Source organism: Cyclopterus lumpus, chromosome 15 (assembly GCF_009769545.1).
Source record: "Cyclopterus lumpus isolate fCycLum1 chromosome 15, fCycLum1.pri, whole genome shotgun sequence".
Classification (NCBI taxonomy): Eukaryota; Metazoa; Chordata; class Actinopteri; order Perciformes; family Cyclopteridae; genus Cyclopterus; species Cyclopterus lumpus.
Window position 1 is genome coordinate 5,076,108 of NC_046980.1, and position 17,503 is coordinate 5,093,610.

General features: G+C 43.0%; 9 non-coding genes across 9 annotated transcripts; all 9 read left to right on the forward strand.

The window, feature by feature from the left end:
* Positions 1–6,035: 6,035 nt before the first annotated feature.
* Positions 6,036–6,109, forward strand: trnat-cgu. Its single transcript has one exon. It is a non-coding gene; the product is annotated as a tRNA-Thr (tRNA).
* A 1,912-nt stretch (positions 6,110–8,021) lies between these two features.
* On the forward strand, positions 8,022–8,095 carry trnas-cga. The gene has a single exon. It is a non-coding gene; the product is annotated as a tRNA-Ser (tRNA).
* Positions 8,096–8,647: 552 nt separating this feature from the next.
* trnas-cga lies at positions 8,648–8,721 on the forward strand. Its single transcript has one exon. It is a non-coding gene; the product is annotated as a tRNA-Ser (tRNA).
* Positions 8,722–10,607: 1,886 nt separating this feature from the next.
* trnas-cga lies at positions 10,608–10,681 on the forward strand. The gene has a single exon. It is a non-coding gene; the product is annotated as a tRNA-Ser (tRNA).
* Positions 10,682–11,941: 1,260 nt separating this feature from the next.
* On the forward strand, positions 11,942–12,015 carry trnas-cga. The gene has a single exon. It is a non-coding gene; the product is annotated as a tRNA-Ser (tRNA).
* Positions 12,016–12,893: 878 nt separating this feature from the next.
* Positions 12,894–12,967, forward strand: trnas-cga. The gene has a single exon. It is a non-coding gene; the product is annotated as a tRNA-Ser (tRNA).
* Positions 12,968–14,228: 1,261 nt separating this feature from the next.
* Positions 14,229–14,302, forward strand: trnas-cga. The gene has a single exon. It is a non-coding gene; the product is annotated as a tRNA-Ser (tRNA).
* Positions 14,303–15,563: 1,261 nt separating this feature from the next.
* Positions 15,564–15,637, forward strand: trnas-uga. Its single transcript has one exon. It is a non-coding gene; the product is annotated as a tRNA-Ser (tRNA).
* Positions 15,638–16,897: 1,260 nt separating this feature from the next.
* trnas-cga lies at positions 16,898–16,971 on the forward strand. Its single transcript has one exon. It is a non-coding gene; the product is annotated as a tRNA-Ser (tRNA).
* Positions 16,972–17,503: the final 532 nt, after the last annotated feature.

Below are 17,503 nucleotides of genomic sequence, written 5' to 3' on the forward strand. Positions count from 1 at the left end.
GCCTTGCTCAGGAAGTTGGAGATTTCAATTTTATGGATTCGCAGTTTTGGAAAAGTGCCTGTTTAGTAAACAGGAGATCCTGGGTTCAACTCCCAGCAGTGCCTTGCTCAGGAAGTTAGAGACTTAAACTTTATTGTTTCGTAGGTTTGGAAAAGAACAGAGCTTACAATAGTGTGAAATAGGCATTTCCAGAGGCACTGTGGCTTAGTTGGTCAAAGTGCATTGCTCAGGAAGTTGCAGACTTAAACTTTATGGTTTCGTAGGTTTGGAAAACAACAGAGCTTACAATAGTTTGAACCTTGGATTTACAGAGGCGCTGTGTCTTAGTTGGTCAAAGTGCCTGTTTCGTAAACAGGAGATCCTGGGTTCAACTCCCAGCAGTGCCTTGCTCAGGAAGTTGGAGATTTCAATTTTATGGATTCACAGTTTTGGAAAAGTGCCTGTTTCGTAAACAGGAGATCCTGGGTTCAACTCCCAGCAGTGCCTTGCTCAGGAAGTTGGAGATTTCAATTTTATGGATTCGCAGTTTTGGAAAAGTGCCTGTTTAGTAAACAGGAGATCCTGGGTTCAACTCCCAGCAGTGCCTTGCTCAGGAAGTTAGAGATTTCAATTTTATGGTTTCAGAGTTTTGGAAAACAACAGAGCTTGCAATAGTGTGAACATGGCATTTACAGCGGCGCTGTGGCTTAGTTGTTTAAAGCGCCTGTTTAGTAAACAGGAGATCCTGGGTTCAACTCCCAGCAGTGCCTTGCTCAGGAAGTTGGAGATTTCAATTTTATAAATTCGCAGTTTTGGAAAAGTGCCTGTTTAGTAAACAGGAGATCCTGGGTTCAACTCCCAGCAGTGCCTTGCTCAGGAAGTTAGAGATTTCAAGGTTATGGTTTCGGAGTTTTGGAAAACAACAGAGCTCACAATAGTGTGAAATGGGCATTTAAAGAGGCACTGTGGCTTAGTTGGTCAAAGTGCCGGTTTCGTAAACAGGAGATCCTGGGTTCAACTCCCAGCAGTGCCTTGCTCAGGAAGTTGGAGATTTCAATTTTATGGATTCGCAGTTTTGGAAAAGTGCCTGTTTAGTAAACAGGAGATCCTGGGTTCAACTCCCAGCAGTGCCTTGCTCAGGAAGTTAGAGACTTAAACTTTATTGTTTCGTAGGTTTGGAAAACAACAGAGCTTACAATAGTTTGAACCTTGGATTTACAGAGGCGCTGTGTCTTAGTTGGTTAAAGTGCCTGTCTTGTAAACAGGAGATCATGGGTTCAACTCCCAGCAGTGCCTTGCTCAGGAAGTTGGAGATTTCAATTTTATGGATTCAGAGTTTTGGAAAAAAACAGAGCTCACAATAGTGTGAAATGGGCATTTACAGAGGCACTGTGGCTTAGTTGGTCAAAGTGCCTGTTTCGTAAACAGGAGATCCTGGGTTCAACTCCAGCAGTGCCTTGCTCAGGAAGTTGGAGATTTCAATTTTATGGATTCGCAGTTTTGGAAAAGTGCCTGTTTACTAAACAGGAGATCCTGGGTTCAACTCCCAGCAGTGCCTTGCTCAGGAAGTTAGAGAATTCAATTTTATGGTTTCGGAGTTTTGGAAAACAACAGAGCTTGCAATAGTGTGAACATGGCATTTACAGCGGCGCTGTGGCTTAGTTGGTTAAAGAGCCTGTTTAGTAAACAGGAGATCCTGGGTTCAACTCCCAGCAGTGCCTTGCTCAGGAAGTTGGAGATTTCACTTTTATGTATTCGGAGTTTTGAAAAAAAGACAGAGCTCACAATAGTGTGAAATGGGCATTTAAAGAGGCACTGTGGCTTAGTTGGTCAAAGTGCCTGTTTCGTAAACAGGAGATCCTGGGTTCAACTCCAGCAGTGCCTTGCTCAGGAAGTTGGAGATTTCAATTTTATGGATTCGCAGTTTTGGAAAAGTGCCTGTTTAGTAAACAGGAGATCCTGGGTTCAACTCCCAGCAGTGCCTTGCTCAGGAAGTTAGAGACTTAAACTTTATTGTTTCGTAGGTTTGGAAAAGAACAGAGCTTACAATAGTGTGAAATAGGCATTTCCAGAGGCACTGTGGCTTAGTTGGTCAAAGTGCATTGCTCAGGAAGTTGCAGACTTAAACTTTATGGTTTCGTAGGTTTGGAAAACAACAGAGCTTACAATAGTTTGAACCTTGGATTTACAGAGGCGCTGTGTCTTAGTTGGTCAAAGTGCCTGTTTCGTAAACAGGAGATCCTGGGTTCAACTCCCAGCAGTGCCTTGCTCAGGAAGTTGGAGATTTCAATTTTATGGATTCGCAGTTTTGGAAAAGTGCCTGTTTCGTAAACAGGAGATCCTGGGTTCAACTCCCAGCAGTGCCTTGCTCACGAAGTTGGAGATTTCAATTTTATGGATTCGCAGTTTTGGAAAAGTGCCTGTTTAGTAAACAGGAGATCCTGGGTTCAACTCCCAGCAGTGCCTTGCTCAGGAAGTTAGAGATTTCAATTTTATGGTTTCAGAGTTTTGGAAAACAACAGAGCTTGCAATAGTGTGAACATGGCATTTACAGCGGCGCTGTGGCTTAGTTGTTTAAAGCGCCTGTTTAGTAAACAGGAGATCCTGGGTTCAACTCCCAGCAGTGCCTTGCTCAGGAATTTGGAGATTTCAATTTTATAAATTCGCAGTTTTGGAAAAGTGCCTGTTTAGTAAACAGGAGATCCTGGGTTCAACTCCCAGCAGTGCCTTGCTCAGGAAGTTAGAGATTTCAAGGTTATGGTTTCGGAGTTTTGGAAAACAACAGAGCTCACAATAGTGTGAAATGGGCATTTAAAGAGGCACTGTGGCTTAGTTGGTCAAAGTGCCGGTTTCGTAAACAGGAGATCCTGGGTTCAACTCCCAGCAGTGCCTTGCTCAGGAAGTTGGAGATTTCAATTTTATGGATTCGCAGTTTTGGAAAAGTGCCTGTTTCGTAAACAGGAGATCCTGGGTTCAACTCCCAGCAGTGCCTTGCTCACGAAGTTGGAGATTTCAATTTTATGGATTCGCAGTTTTGGAAAAGTGCCTGTTTAGTAAACAGGAGATCCTGGGTTCAACTCCCAGCAGTGCCTTGCTCAGGAAGTTAGAGATTTCAATTTTATGGTTTCAGAGTTTTGGAAAACAACAGAGCTTGCAATAGTGTGAACATGGCATTTACAGCGGCGCTGTGGCTTAGTTGTTTAAAGCGCCTGTTTAGTAAACAGGAGATCCTGGGTTCAACTCCCAGCAGTGCCTTGCTCAGGAATTTGGAGATTTCAATTTTATAAATTCGCAGTTTTGGAAAAGTGCCTGTTTAGTAAACAGGAGATCCTGGGTTCAACTCCCAGCAGTGCCTTGCTCAGGAAGTTAGAGATTTCAATGTTATGGTTTCGGAGTTTTGGAAAACAACAGAGCTCACAATAGTGTGAAATGGGCATTTAAAGAGGCACTGTGGCTTAGTTGGTCAAAGTGCCGGTTTCGTAAACAGGAGATCCTGGGTTCAACTCCCAGCAGTGCCTTGCTCAGGAAGTTGGAGATTTCAATTTTATGGATTCGCAGTTTTGGAAAAGTGCCTGTTTAGTAAACAGGAGATCCTGGGTTCAACTCCCAGCAGTGCCTTGCTCAGGAAGTTAGAGACTTAAACTTTATTGTTTCGTAGGTTTGGAAAACAACAGAGCTTACAATAGTTTGAACCTTGGATTTACAGAGGCGCTGTGTCTTAGTTGGTTAAAGTGCCTGTCTTGTAAACAGGAGATCATGGGTTCAACTCCCAGCAGTGCCTTGCTCAGGAAGTTGGAGATTTCAATTTTATGGATTCAGAGTTTTGGAAAAAAACAGAGCTCACAATAGTGTGAAATGGGCATTTACAGAGGCACTGTGGCTTAGTTGGTCAAAGTGCCTGTTTCGTAAACAGGAGATCCCGTGTTCAACTCCCAGCAGTGCCTCTTTCATGTAATTATGGACATGAATTTTATGGTTTCGTAGTTTTGGAAAACAACAGAGCTTGCAATAGTGTAAACATTGCATTTACAGCAGAGCTGTGGCTTAGTTGGTAAAAGGGCCTGTTTAGTAAACACAAGATCCTGGGTTCAACTCCCAGCAGTGCCTTGCTCAGGAAGTTGGAGATTTCAATTTTATGTATTCGGAGTTTTGGAAAAAAAACAGAGCTCACAATAGTGTGAAATGGGCATTTAAAGAGGCACTGTGGCTTAGTTGGTCAAAGTGCCGGTTTCGTAAACAGGAGATCCTGGGTTCAACTCCAGCAGTGCCTTGCTCAGGAAGTTGGAGATTTCAATTTTATGGATTCGCAGTTTTGGAAAAGTGCCTGTTTAGTAAACAGGAGATCCTGGGTTCAACTCCCAGCAGTGCCTTGCTCAGGAAGTTAGAGACTTAAACTTTATTGTTTCGTAGGTTTGGAAAAGAACAGAGCTTACAATAGTGTGAAATAGGCATTTCCAGAGGCACTGTGGCTTAGTTGGTCAAAGTGCATTGCTCAGGAAGTTGCAGACTTAAACTTTATGGTTTCGTAGGTTTGGAAAACAACAGAGCTTACAATAGTTTGAACCTTGGATTTACAGAGGCGCTGTGTCTTAGTTGGTCAAAGTGCCTGTTTCGTAAACAGGAGATCCTGGGTTCAACTCCCAGCAGTGCCTTGCTCAGGAAGTTGGAGATTTCAATTTTATGGATTCGCAGTTTTGGAAAAGTGCCTGTTTCGTAAACAGGAGATCCTGGGTTCAACTCCCAGCAGTGCCTTGCTCACGAAGTTGGAGATTTCAATTTTATGGATTCGCAGTTTTGGAAAAGTGCCTGTTTAGTAAACAGGAGATCCTGGGTTCAACTCCCAGCAGTGCCTTGCTCAGGAAGTTAGAGATTTCAATTTTATGGTTTCAGAGTTTTGGAAAACAACAGAGCTTGCAATAGTGTGAACATGGCATTTACAGCGGCGCTGTGGCTTAGTTGTTTAAAGCGCCTGTTTAGTAAACAGGAGATCCTGGGTTCAACTCCCAGCAGTGCCTTGCTCAGGAATTTGGAGATTTCAATTTTATAAATTCGCAGTTTTGGAAAAGTGCCTGTTTAGTAAACAGGAGATCCTGGGTTCAACTCCCAGCAGTGCCTTGCTCAGGAAGTTAGAGATTTCAAGGTTATGGTTTCGGAGTTTTGGAAAACAACAGAGCTCACAATAGTGTGAAATGGGCATTTAAAGAGGCACTGTGGCTTAGTTGGTCAAAGTGCCGGTTTCGTAAACAGGAGATCCTGGGTTCAACTCCCAGCAGTGCCTTGCTCAGGAAGTTGGAGATTTCAATTTTATGGATTCGCAGTTTTGGAAAAGTGCCTGTTTAGTAAACAGGAGATCCTGGGTTCAACTCCCAGCAGTGCCTTGCTCAGGAAGTTAGAGACTTAAACTTTATTGTTTCGTAGGTTTGGAAAACAACAGAGCTTACAATAGTTTGAACCTTGGATTTACAGAGGCGCTGTGTCTTAGTTGGTTAAAGTGCCTGTCTTGTAAACAGGAGATCATGGGTTCAACTCCCAGCAGTGCCTTGCTCAGGAAGTTGGAGATTTCAATTTTATGGATTCAGAGTTTTGGAAAAAAACAGAGCTCACAATAGTGTGAAATGGGCATTTACAGAGGCACTGTGGCTTAGTTGGTCAAAGTGCCTGTTTCGTAAACAGGAGATCCTGGGTTCAACTCCAGCAGTGCCTTGCTCAGGAAGTTGGAGATTTCAATTTTATGGATTCGCAGTTTTGGAAAAGTGCCTGTTTAGTAAACAGGAGATCCTGGGTTCAACTCCCAGCAGTGCCTTGCTCAGGAAGTTAGAGATTTCAATTTTATGGTTTCGGAGTTTTGGAAAACAACAGAGCTTGCAATAGTGTGAACATGGCATTTACAGCGGCGCTGTGGCTTAGTTGGTTAAAGAGCCTGTTTAGTAAACAGGAGATCCTGGGTTCAACTCCCAGCAGTGCCTTGCTCAGGAAGTTGGAGATTTCACTTTTATGTATTCGGAGTTTTGAAAAAAAGACAGAGCTCACAATAGTGTGAAATGGGCATTTAAAGAGGCACTGTGGCTTAGTTGGTCAAAGTGCCTGTTTCGTAAACAGGAGATCCTGGGTTCAACTCCCAGCAGTGCCTTGCTCAGGAAGTTGGAGATTTCAATTTTATGGATTCAGAGTTTTGGAAAAAAACAGAGCTCACAATAGTGTGAAATGGGCATTTACAGAGGCACTGTGGCTTAGTTGGTCAAAGTGCCTGTTTCGTAAACAGGAGATCCCGTGTTCAACTCCCAGCAGTGCCTCTTTCATGTAATTATGGACATGAATTTTATGGTTTCGTAGTTTTGGAAAACAACAGAGCTTGCAATAGTGTGAACATTGCATTTACAGCAGAGCTGTGGCTTAGTTGGTAAAAGGGCCTGTTTAGTAAACACGAGATCCTGGGTTCAACTCCCAGCAGTGCCTTGCTCAGGAAGTTGGAGATTTCAATTTTATGTATTCGGAGTTTTGGAAAAAAAACAGAGCTCACAATAGTGTGAAATGGGCATTTAAAGAGGCACTGTGGCTTAGTTGGTCAAAGTGCCGGTTTCGTAAACAGGAGATCCTGGGTTCAACTCCAGCAGTGCCTTGCTCAGGAAGTTGGAGATTTCAATTTTATGGATTCGCAGTTTTGGAAAAGTGCCTGTTTAGTAAACAGGAGATCCTGGGTTCAACTCCCAGCAGTGCCTTGCTCAGGAAGTTAGAGACTTAAACTTTATTGTTTCGTAGGTTTGGAAAAGAACAGAGCTTACAATAGTGTGAAATAGGCATTTCCAGAGGCACTGTGGCTTAGTTGGTCAAAGTGCATTGCTCAGGAAGTTGCAGACTTAAACTTTATGGTTTCGTAGGTTTGGAAAACAACAGAGCTTACAATAGTTTGAACCTTGGATTTACAGAGGCGCTGTGTCTTAGTTGGTCAAAGTGCCTGTTTCGTAAACAGGAGATCCTGGGTTCAACTCCCAGCAGTGCCTTGCTCAGGAAGTTGGAGATTTCAATTTTATGGATTCGCAGTTTTGGAAAAGTGCCTGTTTCGTAAACAGGAGATCCTGGGTTCAACTCCCAGCAGTGCCTTGCTCACGAAGTTGGAGATTTCAATTTTATGGATTCGCAGTTTTGGAAAAGTGCCTGTTTAGTAAACAGGAGATCCTGGGTTCAACTCCCAGCAGTGCCTTGCTCAGGAAGTTAGAGATTTCAATTTTATGGTTTCAGAGTTTTGGAAAACAACAGAGCTTGCAATAGTGTGAACATGGCATTTACAGCGGCGCTGTGGCTTAGTTGTTTAAAGCGCCTGTTTAGTAAACAGGAGATCCTGGGTTCAACTCCCAGCAGTGCCTTGCTCAGGAATTTGGAGATTTCAATTTTATAAATTCGCAGTTTTGGAAAAGTGCCTGTTTAGTAAACAGGAGATCCTGGGTTCAACTCCCAGCAGTGCCTTGGTCAGGAAGTTAGAGATTTCAATTTTATGGTTTCGGAGTTTTGGAAAACAACAGAGCTTGCAATAGTGTGAAATGGGCATTTACAGAGGCACTGTGGCTTAGTTGGTCAAAGTAACTTTTTCGAAAACAGGAGATCCCGTGTTCAACTCCCAGCAGTGCCTCTTTCATGTAATTATGGACTTGAATTTTATGGTTTCGTAGTTTTGGAAAACAACAGAGCTTGCAATAGTGTGAACATGGCATTTACAGCTGAGCTGTGGCTTAGTTGGTTAAAGCGCCTGTTTAGTAAACACGAGATCCTGGGTTCAACTCCCAGCAGTGCCTTGCTCAGGAAGTTAGAGATTTCAATGTTATGGTTTCGGAGTTTTGGAAAACAACAGAGCTCACAATAGTGTGAAATGGGCATTTAAAGAGGCACTGTGGCTTAGTTGGTCAAAGTGCTGGTTTCGTAAACAGGAGATCCTGGGTTCAACTCCCAGCAGTGCCTTGGTCAGGAAGTTAGAGATTTCAATTTTATGGTTTCGGAGTTTTGGAAAACAACAGAGCTTGCAATAGTGTGAAATGGGCATTTACAGAGGCACTGTGGCTTAGTTGGTCAAAGTGCCTTTTTCGAAAACAGGAGATCCCGTGTTCAACTCCCAGCAGTGCCTTGCTCAGGAAGTTGGAGATTTCAATTTTATAAATTCGCAGTTTTGGAAAAGTGCCTGTTTAGTAAACAGGAGATCCTGGGTTCAACTCCCAGCAGTGCCTTGGTCAGGAAGTTAGAGATTTCAATTTTATGGTTTCGGAGTTTTGGAAAACAACAGAGCTTGCAATAGTGTGAACATGGCATTTACAGCGGTGCTGTGGCTTAGTTGGTTAAAGCGCCTGTTTAGTAAACAGGAGATCCTGGGTTCAACTCCCAGCAGTGCCTTGCTCAGGAAGTTGGAGATTTCAATTTTTTAAATTCGCAGTTTTGGAAAAGTGCCTGTTTCGTAAACAGGAGATCCTGGGTTCAACTCCCAGCAGTGCCTTGCTCAGGAAGTTGGAGATTTCAATTTTATGGATTCGCAGTTTTGGAAAAGTGCCTGTTTGGTAAACAGGAGATCCTGGGTTCAACTCCCAGCAGTGCCTTGCTCAGGAAGTTAGAGATTTCAATTTTATGGTTTCGGAGTTTTGGAAAACAACAGAGCTTGCAATAGTGTGAAATGGGCATTTACAGAGCCACTGTGGCTTAGTTGGTCAAAGTGCCTGTTTCGAAAACAGGAGATCCCGTGTTCAACTCCCAGCAGTGCCTCTTTCATGTAATTATGGACTTGAATTTTATGGTTTCGTAGTTTTGGAAAACAACAGAGCTTGCAATAGTGTGAACATGGCATTTACAGCTGAGCTGTGGCTTAGTTGGTTAAAGTGCCTGTTTAGTAAACACGAGATCCTGGGTTCAACTCCCAGCAGTGCCTTGCTCAGGAAGTTGGAGATTTCAATTTTATGTATTCGGAGTTTTGGAAAAAAAACATAGCTCACAATAGTGTGAAATGGGCATTTAAAGAGGCACTGTGGCTTAATTGGTTAAAGTGCCTGTTTCGTAAACAGGAGATCCTGGGTTCAACTCCAGCAGTGCCTTGCTCAGGAAGTTGGAGATTTCAATTTTATGGATTCGCAGTTTTGGAAAAGTGCCTGTTTAGTAAACAGGAGATCCTGGGTTCAACTCCCAGCAGTGCCTTGCTCAGGAAGTTAGAGACTTAAACTTTATTGTTTCGTAGGTTTGTAAAAGAACAGAGCTTACAATAGTGTGAAATAGGCATTTCCAGAGGCACTGTGGCTTAGTTGGTCAAAGTGCATTGCTCAGGAAGTTGCAGACTTAAACTTTATGGTTTCGTAGGTTTGGAAAACAACAGAGCTTACAATAGTTTGAACCTTGGATTTACAGAGGCGCTGTGTCTTAGTTGGTCAAAGTGCCTGTTTCGTAAACAGGAGATCCTGGGTTCAACTCCCAGCAGTGCCTTGCTCAGGAAGTTGGAGATTTCAATTTTATGGATTCGCAGTTTTGGAAAAGTGCCTGTTTCGTAAACAGGAGATCCTGGGTTCAACTCCCAGCAGTGCCTTGCTCACGAAGTTGGAGATTTCAATTTTATGGATTCGCAGTTTTGGAAAAGTGCCTGTTTAGTAAACAGGAGATCCTGGGTTCAACTCCCAGCAGTGCCTTGGTCAGGAAGTTAGAGATTTCAATTTTATGGTTTCAGAGTTTTGGAAAACAACAGAGCTTGCAATAGTGTGAACATGGCATTTACAGCGGCGCTGTGGCTTAATTTGTTAAAGCGCCTGTTTAGTAAACAGGAGATCCTGGGTTCAACTCCCAGCAGTGCCTTGCTCAGGAAGTTGGAGATTTCAATTTTATAAATTCGCAGTTTTGGAAAAGTGCCTGTTTAGTAAACAGGAGATCCTGGGTTCAACTCCCAGCAGTGCCTTGGTCAGGAAGTTAGAGATTTCAATTTTATGGTTTCGGAGTTTTGGAAAACAACAGAGCTTGCAATAGTGTGAAATGGGCATTTAAAGAGGCACTGTGGCTTAGTTGGTCAAAGTGCCGGTTTCGTAAACAGGAGATCCCGGGTTCAACTCCCAGCAGTGCCTTGCTCAGGAAGTTGGAGATTTCAATTTTATAAATTCGCAGTTTTGGAAAAGTGCCTGTTTAGTAAACAGGAGATCCTGGGTTCAACTCCCAGCAGTGCCTTGGTCAGGAAGTTAGAGATTTCAATTTTATGGTTTCGGAGTTTTGGAAAACAACAGAGCTTGCAATAGTGTGAACATGGCATTTACAGCGGTGCTGTGGCTTAGTTGGTTAAAGCGCCTGTTTAGTAAACAGGAGATCCTGGGTTCAACTCCCAGCAGTGCCTTGCTCAGGAAGTTGGAGATTTCAATTTTTTAAATTCGCAGTTTTGGAAAAGTGCCTGTTTCGTAAACAGGAGATCCTGGGTTCAACTCCCAGCAGTGCCTTGCTCAGGAAGTTGGAGATTTCAATTTTATGGATTCGCAGTTTTGGAAAAGTGCCTGTTTAGTAAACAGGAGATCCTGAGTTCAACTCCCAGCAGTGCCTTGCTCAGGAAGTTAGAGATTTCATATTTATGGTTTCGGAGTTTTGGAAAACAACAGAGCTTGCAATAGTGTGAAATGGGCATTTACAGAGCCACTGTGGCTTAGTTGGTCAAAGTGCCTGTTTCGAAAACAGGAGATCCCGTGTTCAACTCCCAGCAGTGCCTCTTTCATGTAATTATGGACTTGAATTTTATGGTTTCGTAGTTTTGGAAAACAACAGAGCTTGCAATAGTGTGAACATGGCATTTACAGCTGAGCTGTGGCTTAGTTGGTTAAAGTGCCTGTTTAGTAAACACGAGATCCTGGGTTCAACTCCCAGCAGTGCCTTGCTCAGGAAGTTGGAGATTTCAATTTTATGTATTCGGAGTTTTGGAAAAAAAACAGAGCTCACAATAGTGTGAAATGGGCATTTAAAGAGGCACTGTGGCTTAGTTGGTCAAAGTGCCTGTTTCGTAAACAGGAGATCCTGGGTTCAACTCCAGCAGTGCCTTGCTCAGGAAGTTGGAGATTTCAATTTTATTAATTCGCAGTTTTGGAAAAGTGCCTGTTTAGTAAACAGGAGATCCTGGGTTCAACTCCCAGCAGTGCCTTGCTCAGGAAGTTAGAGACTTAAACTTTATTGTTTCGTAGGTTTGTAAAAGAACAGAGCTTACAATAGTGTGAAATAGGCATTTCCAGAGGCACTGTGGCTTAGTTGGTCAAAGTGCATTGCTCAGGAATTTGCAGACTTAAACTTTATGGTTTCGTAGGTTTGGAAAACAACAGAGCTTACAATAGTTTGAACCTTGGATTTACAGAGGCGCTGTGTCTTAGTTGGTCAAAGTGCCTGTTTCGTAAAGAGGAGATCCTGGGTTCAACTCCCAGCAGTGCCTTGCTCAGGAAGTTGGAGATTTCAATTTTATGGATTCGCAGTTTTGGAAAAGTGCCTGTTTCGTAAACAGGAGATCCTGGGTTCAACTCCCAGCAGTGCCTTGCTCACGAAGTTGGAGATTTCAATTTTATGGATTCGCAGTTTTGGAAAAGTGCCTGTTTAGTAAACAGGAGATCCTGGGTTCAACTCCCAGCAGTGCCTTGGTCAGGAAGTTAGAGATTTCAATTTTATGGTTTCAGAGTTTTGGAAAACAACAGAGCTTGCAATAGTGTGAACATGGCATTTACAGCGGCGCTGTGGCTTAGTTGGTTAAAGAGCCTGTTTAGTAAACAGGAGATCCTGGGTTCAACTCCCAGCAGTGCCTTGCTCAGGAAGTTGGAGATTTCAATTTTATAAATTCGCAGTTTTGGAAAAGTGCCTGTTTAGTAAACAGGAGATCCTGGGTTCAACTCCCAGCAGTGCCTTGCTCAGGAAGTTAGAGATTTCAATTTTATGGTTTCGGAGTTTTGGAAAACAACAGAGCTTGCAATAGTGTGAAATGGGCATTTACAGAGGCACTGTGGCTTAGTTGGTCAAAGTGCCTGTTTCGAAAACAGGAGATCCCGTGTTCAACTCCCAGCAGTGCCTCTTTCATGTAATTATGGACTTGAATTTTATGGTTTCGTAGTTTTGGAAAACAACAGAGCTTGCAATAGTGTGAACATGGCATTTACAGCTGAGCTGTGGCTTAGTTGGTTAAAGTGCCTGTTTAGTAAACACGAGATCCTGGGTTCAACTCCCAGCAGTGCCTTGCTCAGGAAGTTGGAGATTTCAATTTTATGTATTCGGAGTTTTGGAAAAAAAACATAGCTCACAATAGTGTGAAATGGGCATTTAAAGAGGCACTGTGGCTTAGTTGGTCAAAGTGCCTGTTTCGTAAACAGGAGATCCTGGGTTCAACTCCAGCAGTGCCTTGCTCAGGAAGTTGGAGATTTCAATTTTATGGATTCGCAGTTTTGGAAAAGTGCCTGTTTAGTAAACAGGAGATCCTGGGTTCAACTCCCAGCAGTGCCTTGGTCAGGAAGTTAGAGATTTCAATTTTATGGTTTCGGAGTTTTGGAAAACAACAGAGCTTGCAATAGTGTGAACATGGCATTTACAGCGGTGCTGTGGCTTAGTTGGTTAAAGCGCCTGTTTAGTAAACAGGAGATCCTGGGTTCAACTCCCAGCAGTGCCTTGCTCAGGAAGTTGGAGATTTCAATTTTTTAAATTCGCAGTTTTGGAAAAGTGCCTGTTTCGTAAACAGGAGATCCTGGGTTCAACTCCCAGCAGTGCCTTGCTCAGGAAGTTGGAGATTTCAATTTTATGGATTCGCAGTTTTGGAAAAGTGCCTGTTTAGTAAACAGGAGATCCTGAGTTCAACTCCCAGCAGTGCCTTGCTCAGGAAGTTAGAGATTTCATATTTATGGTTTCGGAGTTTTGGAAAACAACAGAGCTTGCAATAGTGTGAAATGGGCATTTACAGAGCCACTGTGGCTTAGTTGGTCAAAGTGCCTGTTTCGAAAACAGGAGATCCCGTGTTCAACTCCCAGCAGTGCCTCTTTCATGTAATTATGGACTTGAATTTTATGGTTTCGTAGTTTTGGAAAACAACAGAGCTTGCAATAGTGTGAACATGGCATTTACAGCTGAGCTGTGGCTTAGTTGGTTAAAGTGCCTGTTTAGTAAACACGAGATCCTGGGTTCAACTCCCAGCAGTGCCTTGCTCAGGAAGTTGGAGATTTCAATTTTATGTATTCGGAGTTTTGGAAAAAAAAACAGAGCTCACAATAGTGTGAAATGGGCATTTAAAGAGGCACTGTGGCTTAGTTGGTCAAAGTGCCTGTTTCGTAAACAGGAGATCCTGGGTTCAACTCCAGCAGTGCCTTGCTCAGGAAGTTGGAGATTTCAATTTTATTAATTCGCAGTTTTGGAAAAGTGCCTGTTTAGTAAACAGGAGATCCTGGGTTCAACTCCCAGCAGTGCCTTGCTCAGGAAGTTAGAGACTTAAACTTTATTGTTTCGTAGGTTTGTAAAAGAACAGAGCTTACAATAGTGTGAAATAGGCATTTCCAGAGGCACTGTGGCTTAGTTGGTCAAAGTGCATTGCTCAGGAATTTGCAGACTTAAACTTTATGGTTTCGTAGGTTTGGAAAACAACAGAGCTTACAATAGTTTGAACCTTGGATTTACAGAGGCGCTGTGTCTTAGTTGGTCAAAGTGCCTGTTTCGTAAAGAGGAGATCCTGGGTTCAACTCCCAGCAGTGCCTTGCTCAGGAAGTTGGAGATTTCAATTTTATGGATTCGCAGTTTTGGAAAAGTGCCTGTGTCGTAAACAGGAGATCCTGGGTTCAACTCCCAGCAGTGCCTTGCTCACGAAGTTGGAGATTTCAATTTTATGGATTCGCAGTTTTGGAAAAGTGCCTGTTTAGTAAACAGGAGATCCTGGGTTCAACTCCCAGCAGTGCCTTGGTCAGGAAGTTAGAGATTTCAATTTTATGGTTTCAGAGTTTTGGAAAACAACAGAGCTTGCAATAGTGTGAACATGGCATTTACAGCGGCGCTGTGGCTTAGTTGGTTAAAGCGCCTGTTTAGTAAACAGGAGATCCTGGGTTCAACTCCCAGCAGTGCCTTGCTCAGGAAGTTGGAGATTTCAATTTTATAAATTCGCAGTTTTGGAAAAGTGCCTGTTTAGTAAACAGGAGATCCTGGGTTCAACTCCCAGCAGTGCCTTGGTCAGGAAGTTAGAGATTTCAATTTTATGGTTTCGGAGTTTTGGAAAACAACAGAGCTTGCAATAGTGTGAAATGGGCATTTACAGAGGCACTGTGGCTTAGTTGGTCAAAGTGCCTGTTTCGAAAACAGGAGATCCCGTGTTCAACTCCCAGCAGTGCCTCTTTCATGTAATTATGGACTTGAATTTTATGGTTTCGTAGTTTTGGAAAACAACAGAGCTTGCAATAGTGTGAACATGGCATTTACAGCTGAGCTGTGGCTTAGTTGGTTAAAGTGCCTGTTTAGTAAACACGAGATCCTGGGTTCAACTCCCAGCAGTGCCTTGCTCAGGAAGTTGGAGATTTCAATTTTATGTATTCGGAGTTTTGGAAAAAAAAACATAGCTCACAATAGTGTGAAATGGGCATTTAAAGAGGCACTGTGGCTTAGTTGGTCAAAGTGCCTGTTTCGTAAACAGGAGATCCTGGGTTCAACTCCAGCAGTGCCTTGCTCAGGAAGTTGGAGATTTCAATTTTATGGATTCGCAGTTTTGGAAAAGTGCCTGTTTAGTAAACAGGAGATCCTGGGTTCAACTCCCAGCAGTGCCTTGCTCAGGAAGTTAGAGACTTAAACTTTATTGTTTCGTAGGTTTGTAAAAGAACAGAGCTTACAATAGTGTGAAATAGGCATTTCCAGAGGCACTGTGGCTTAGTTGGTCAAAGTGCATTGCTCAGGAAGTTGCAGACTTAAACTTTATGGTTTCGTAGGTTTGGAAAACAACAGAGCTTACAATAGTTTGAACCTTGGATTTACAGAGGCGCTGTGTCTTAGTTGGTCAAAGTGCCTGTTTCGTAAACAGGAGATCCTGGGTTCAACTCCCAGCAGTGCCTTGCTCAGGAAGTTGGAGATTTCAATTTTATGGATTCGCAGTTTTGGAAAAGTGCCTGTTTCGTAAACAGGAGATCCTGGGTTCAACTCCCAGCAGTGCCTTGCTCACGAAGTTGGAGATTTCAATTTTATGGATTCGCAGTTTTGGAAAAGTGCCTGTTTAGTAAACAGGAGATCCTGGGTTCAACTCCCAGCAGTGCCTTGGTCAGGAAGTTAGAGATTTCAATTTTATGGTTTCAGAGTTTTGGAAAACAACAGAGCTTGCAATAGTGTGAACATGGCATTTACAGCGGCGCTGTGGCTTAGTTGGTTAAAGCGCCTGTTTAGTAAACAGGAGATCCTGGGTTCAACTCCCAGCAGTGCCTTGCTCAGGAAGTTGGAGATTTCAATTTTATAAATTCGCAGTTTTGGAAAAGTGCCTGTTTAGTAAACAGGAGATCCTGGGTTCAACTCCCAGCAGTGCCTTGGTCAGGAAGTTAGAGATTTCAATTTTATGGTTTCGGAGTTTTGGAAAACAACAGAGCTTGCAATAGTGTGAAATGGGCATTTACAGAGGCACTGTGGCTTAGTTGGTCAAAGTGCCTGTTTTGAAAACAGGAGATCCCGTGTTCAACTCCCAGCAGTGCCTCTTTCATGTAATTATGGACTTGAATTTTATGGTTTCGTAGTTTTGGAAAACAACAGAGCTTGCAATAGTGTGAACATGGCATTTACAGCTGAGCTGTGGCTTAGTTGGTTAAATTGCCTGTTTAGTAAACACGAGATCCTGGGTTCAACTCCCAGCAGTGCCTTGCTCAGGAAGTTGGAGATTTCAATTTTATGTATTCGGAGTTTTGGAAAAAAAACATAGCTCACAATAGTGTGAAATGGGCATTTAAAGAGGCACTGTGGCTTAGTTGGTCAAAGTGCCTGTTTCGTAAACAGGAGATCCTGGGTTCAACTCCAGCAGTGCCTTGCTCAGGAAGTTGGAGATTTCAATTTTATGGATTCGCAGTTTTGGAAAAGTGCCTGTTTAGTAAACAGGAGATCCTGGGTTCAACTCCCAGCAGTGCCTTGCTCAGGAAGTTAGAGACTTAAACTTTATTGTTTCGTAGGTTTGTAAAAGAACAGAGCTTACAATAGTGTGAAATAGGCATTTCCAGAGGCACTGTGGCTTAGTTGGTCAAAGTGCATTGCTCAGGAAGTTGCAGACTTAAACTTTATGGTTTCGTAGGTTTGGAAAACAACAGAGCTTACAATAGTTTGAACCTTGGATTTACAGAGGCGCTGTGTCTTAGTTGGTCAAAGTGCCTGTTTCGTAAACAGGAGATCCTGGGTTCAACTCCCAGCAGTGCCTTGCTCAGGAAGTTGGAGATTTCAATTTTATGGATTCGCAGTTTTGGAAAAGTGCCTGTTTCGTAAACAGGAGATCCTGGGTTCAACTCCCAGCAGTGCCTTGCTCACGAAGTTGGAGATTTCAATTTTATGGATTCGCAGTTTTGGAAAAGTGCCTGTTTAGTAAACAGGAGATCCTGGGTTCAACTCCCAGCAGTGCCTTGGTCAGGAAGTTAGAGATTTCAATTTTATGGTTTCAGAGTTTTGGAAAACAACAGAGCTTGCAATAGTGTGAACATGGCATTTACAGCGGCGCTGTGGCTTAGTTGGTTAAAGCGCCTGTTTAGTAAACAGGAGATCCTGGGTTCAACTCCCAGCAGTGCCTTGCTCAGGAAGTTGGAGATTTCAATTTTATAAATTCGCAGTTTTGGAAAAGTGCCTGTTTAGTAAACAGGAGATCCTGGGTTCAACTCCCAGCAGTGCCTTGGTCAGGAAGTTAGAGATTTCAATTTTATGGTTTCGGAGTTTTGGAAAACAACAGAGCTTGCAATAGTGTGAAATGGGCATTTACAGAGGCACTGTGGCTTAGTTGGTCAAAGTGCCTGTTTCGAAAACAGGAGATCCCGTGTTCAACTCCCAGCAGTGCCTCTTTCATGTAATTATGGACTTGAATTTTATGGTTTCGTAGTTTTGGAAAACAACAGAGCTTGCAATAGTGTGAACATGGCATTTACAGCTGAGCTGTGGCTTAGTTGGTTAAAGTGCCTGTTTAGTAAACACGAGATCCTGGGTTCAACTCCCAGCAGTGCCTTGCTCAGGAAGTTGGAGATTTCAATTTTATGTATTCGGAGTTTTGGAAAAAAAACATAGCTCACAATAGTGTGAAATGGGCATTTAAAGAGGCACTGTGGCTTAGTTGGTCAAAGTGCCTGTTTCGTAAACAGGAGATCCTGGGTTCAACTCCAGCAGTGCCTTGCTCAGGAAGTTGGAGATTTCAATTTTATGGATTCGCAGTTTTGGAAAAGTGCCTGTTTAGTAAACAGGAGATCCTGGGTTCAACTCCCAGCAGTGCCTTGCTCAGGAAGTTAGAGACTTAAACTTTATTGTTTCGTAGGTTTGTAAAAGAACAGAGCTTACAATAGTGTGAAATAGGCATTTCCAGAGGCACTGTGGCTTAGTT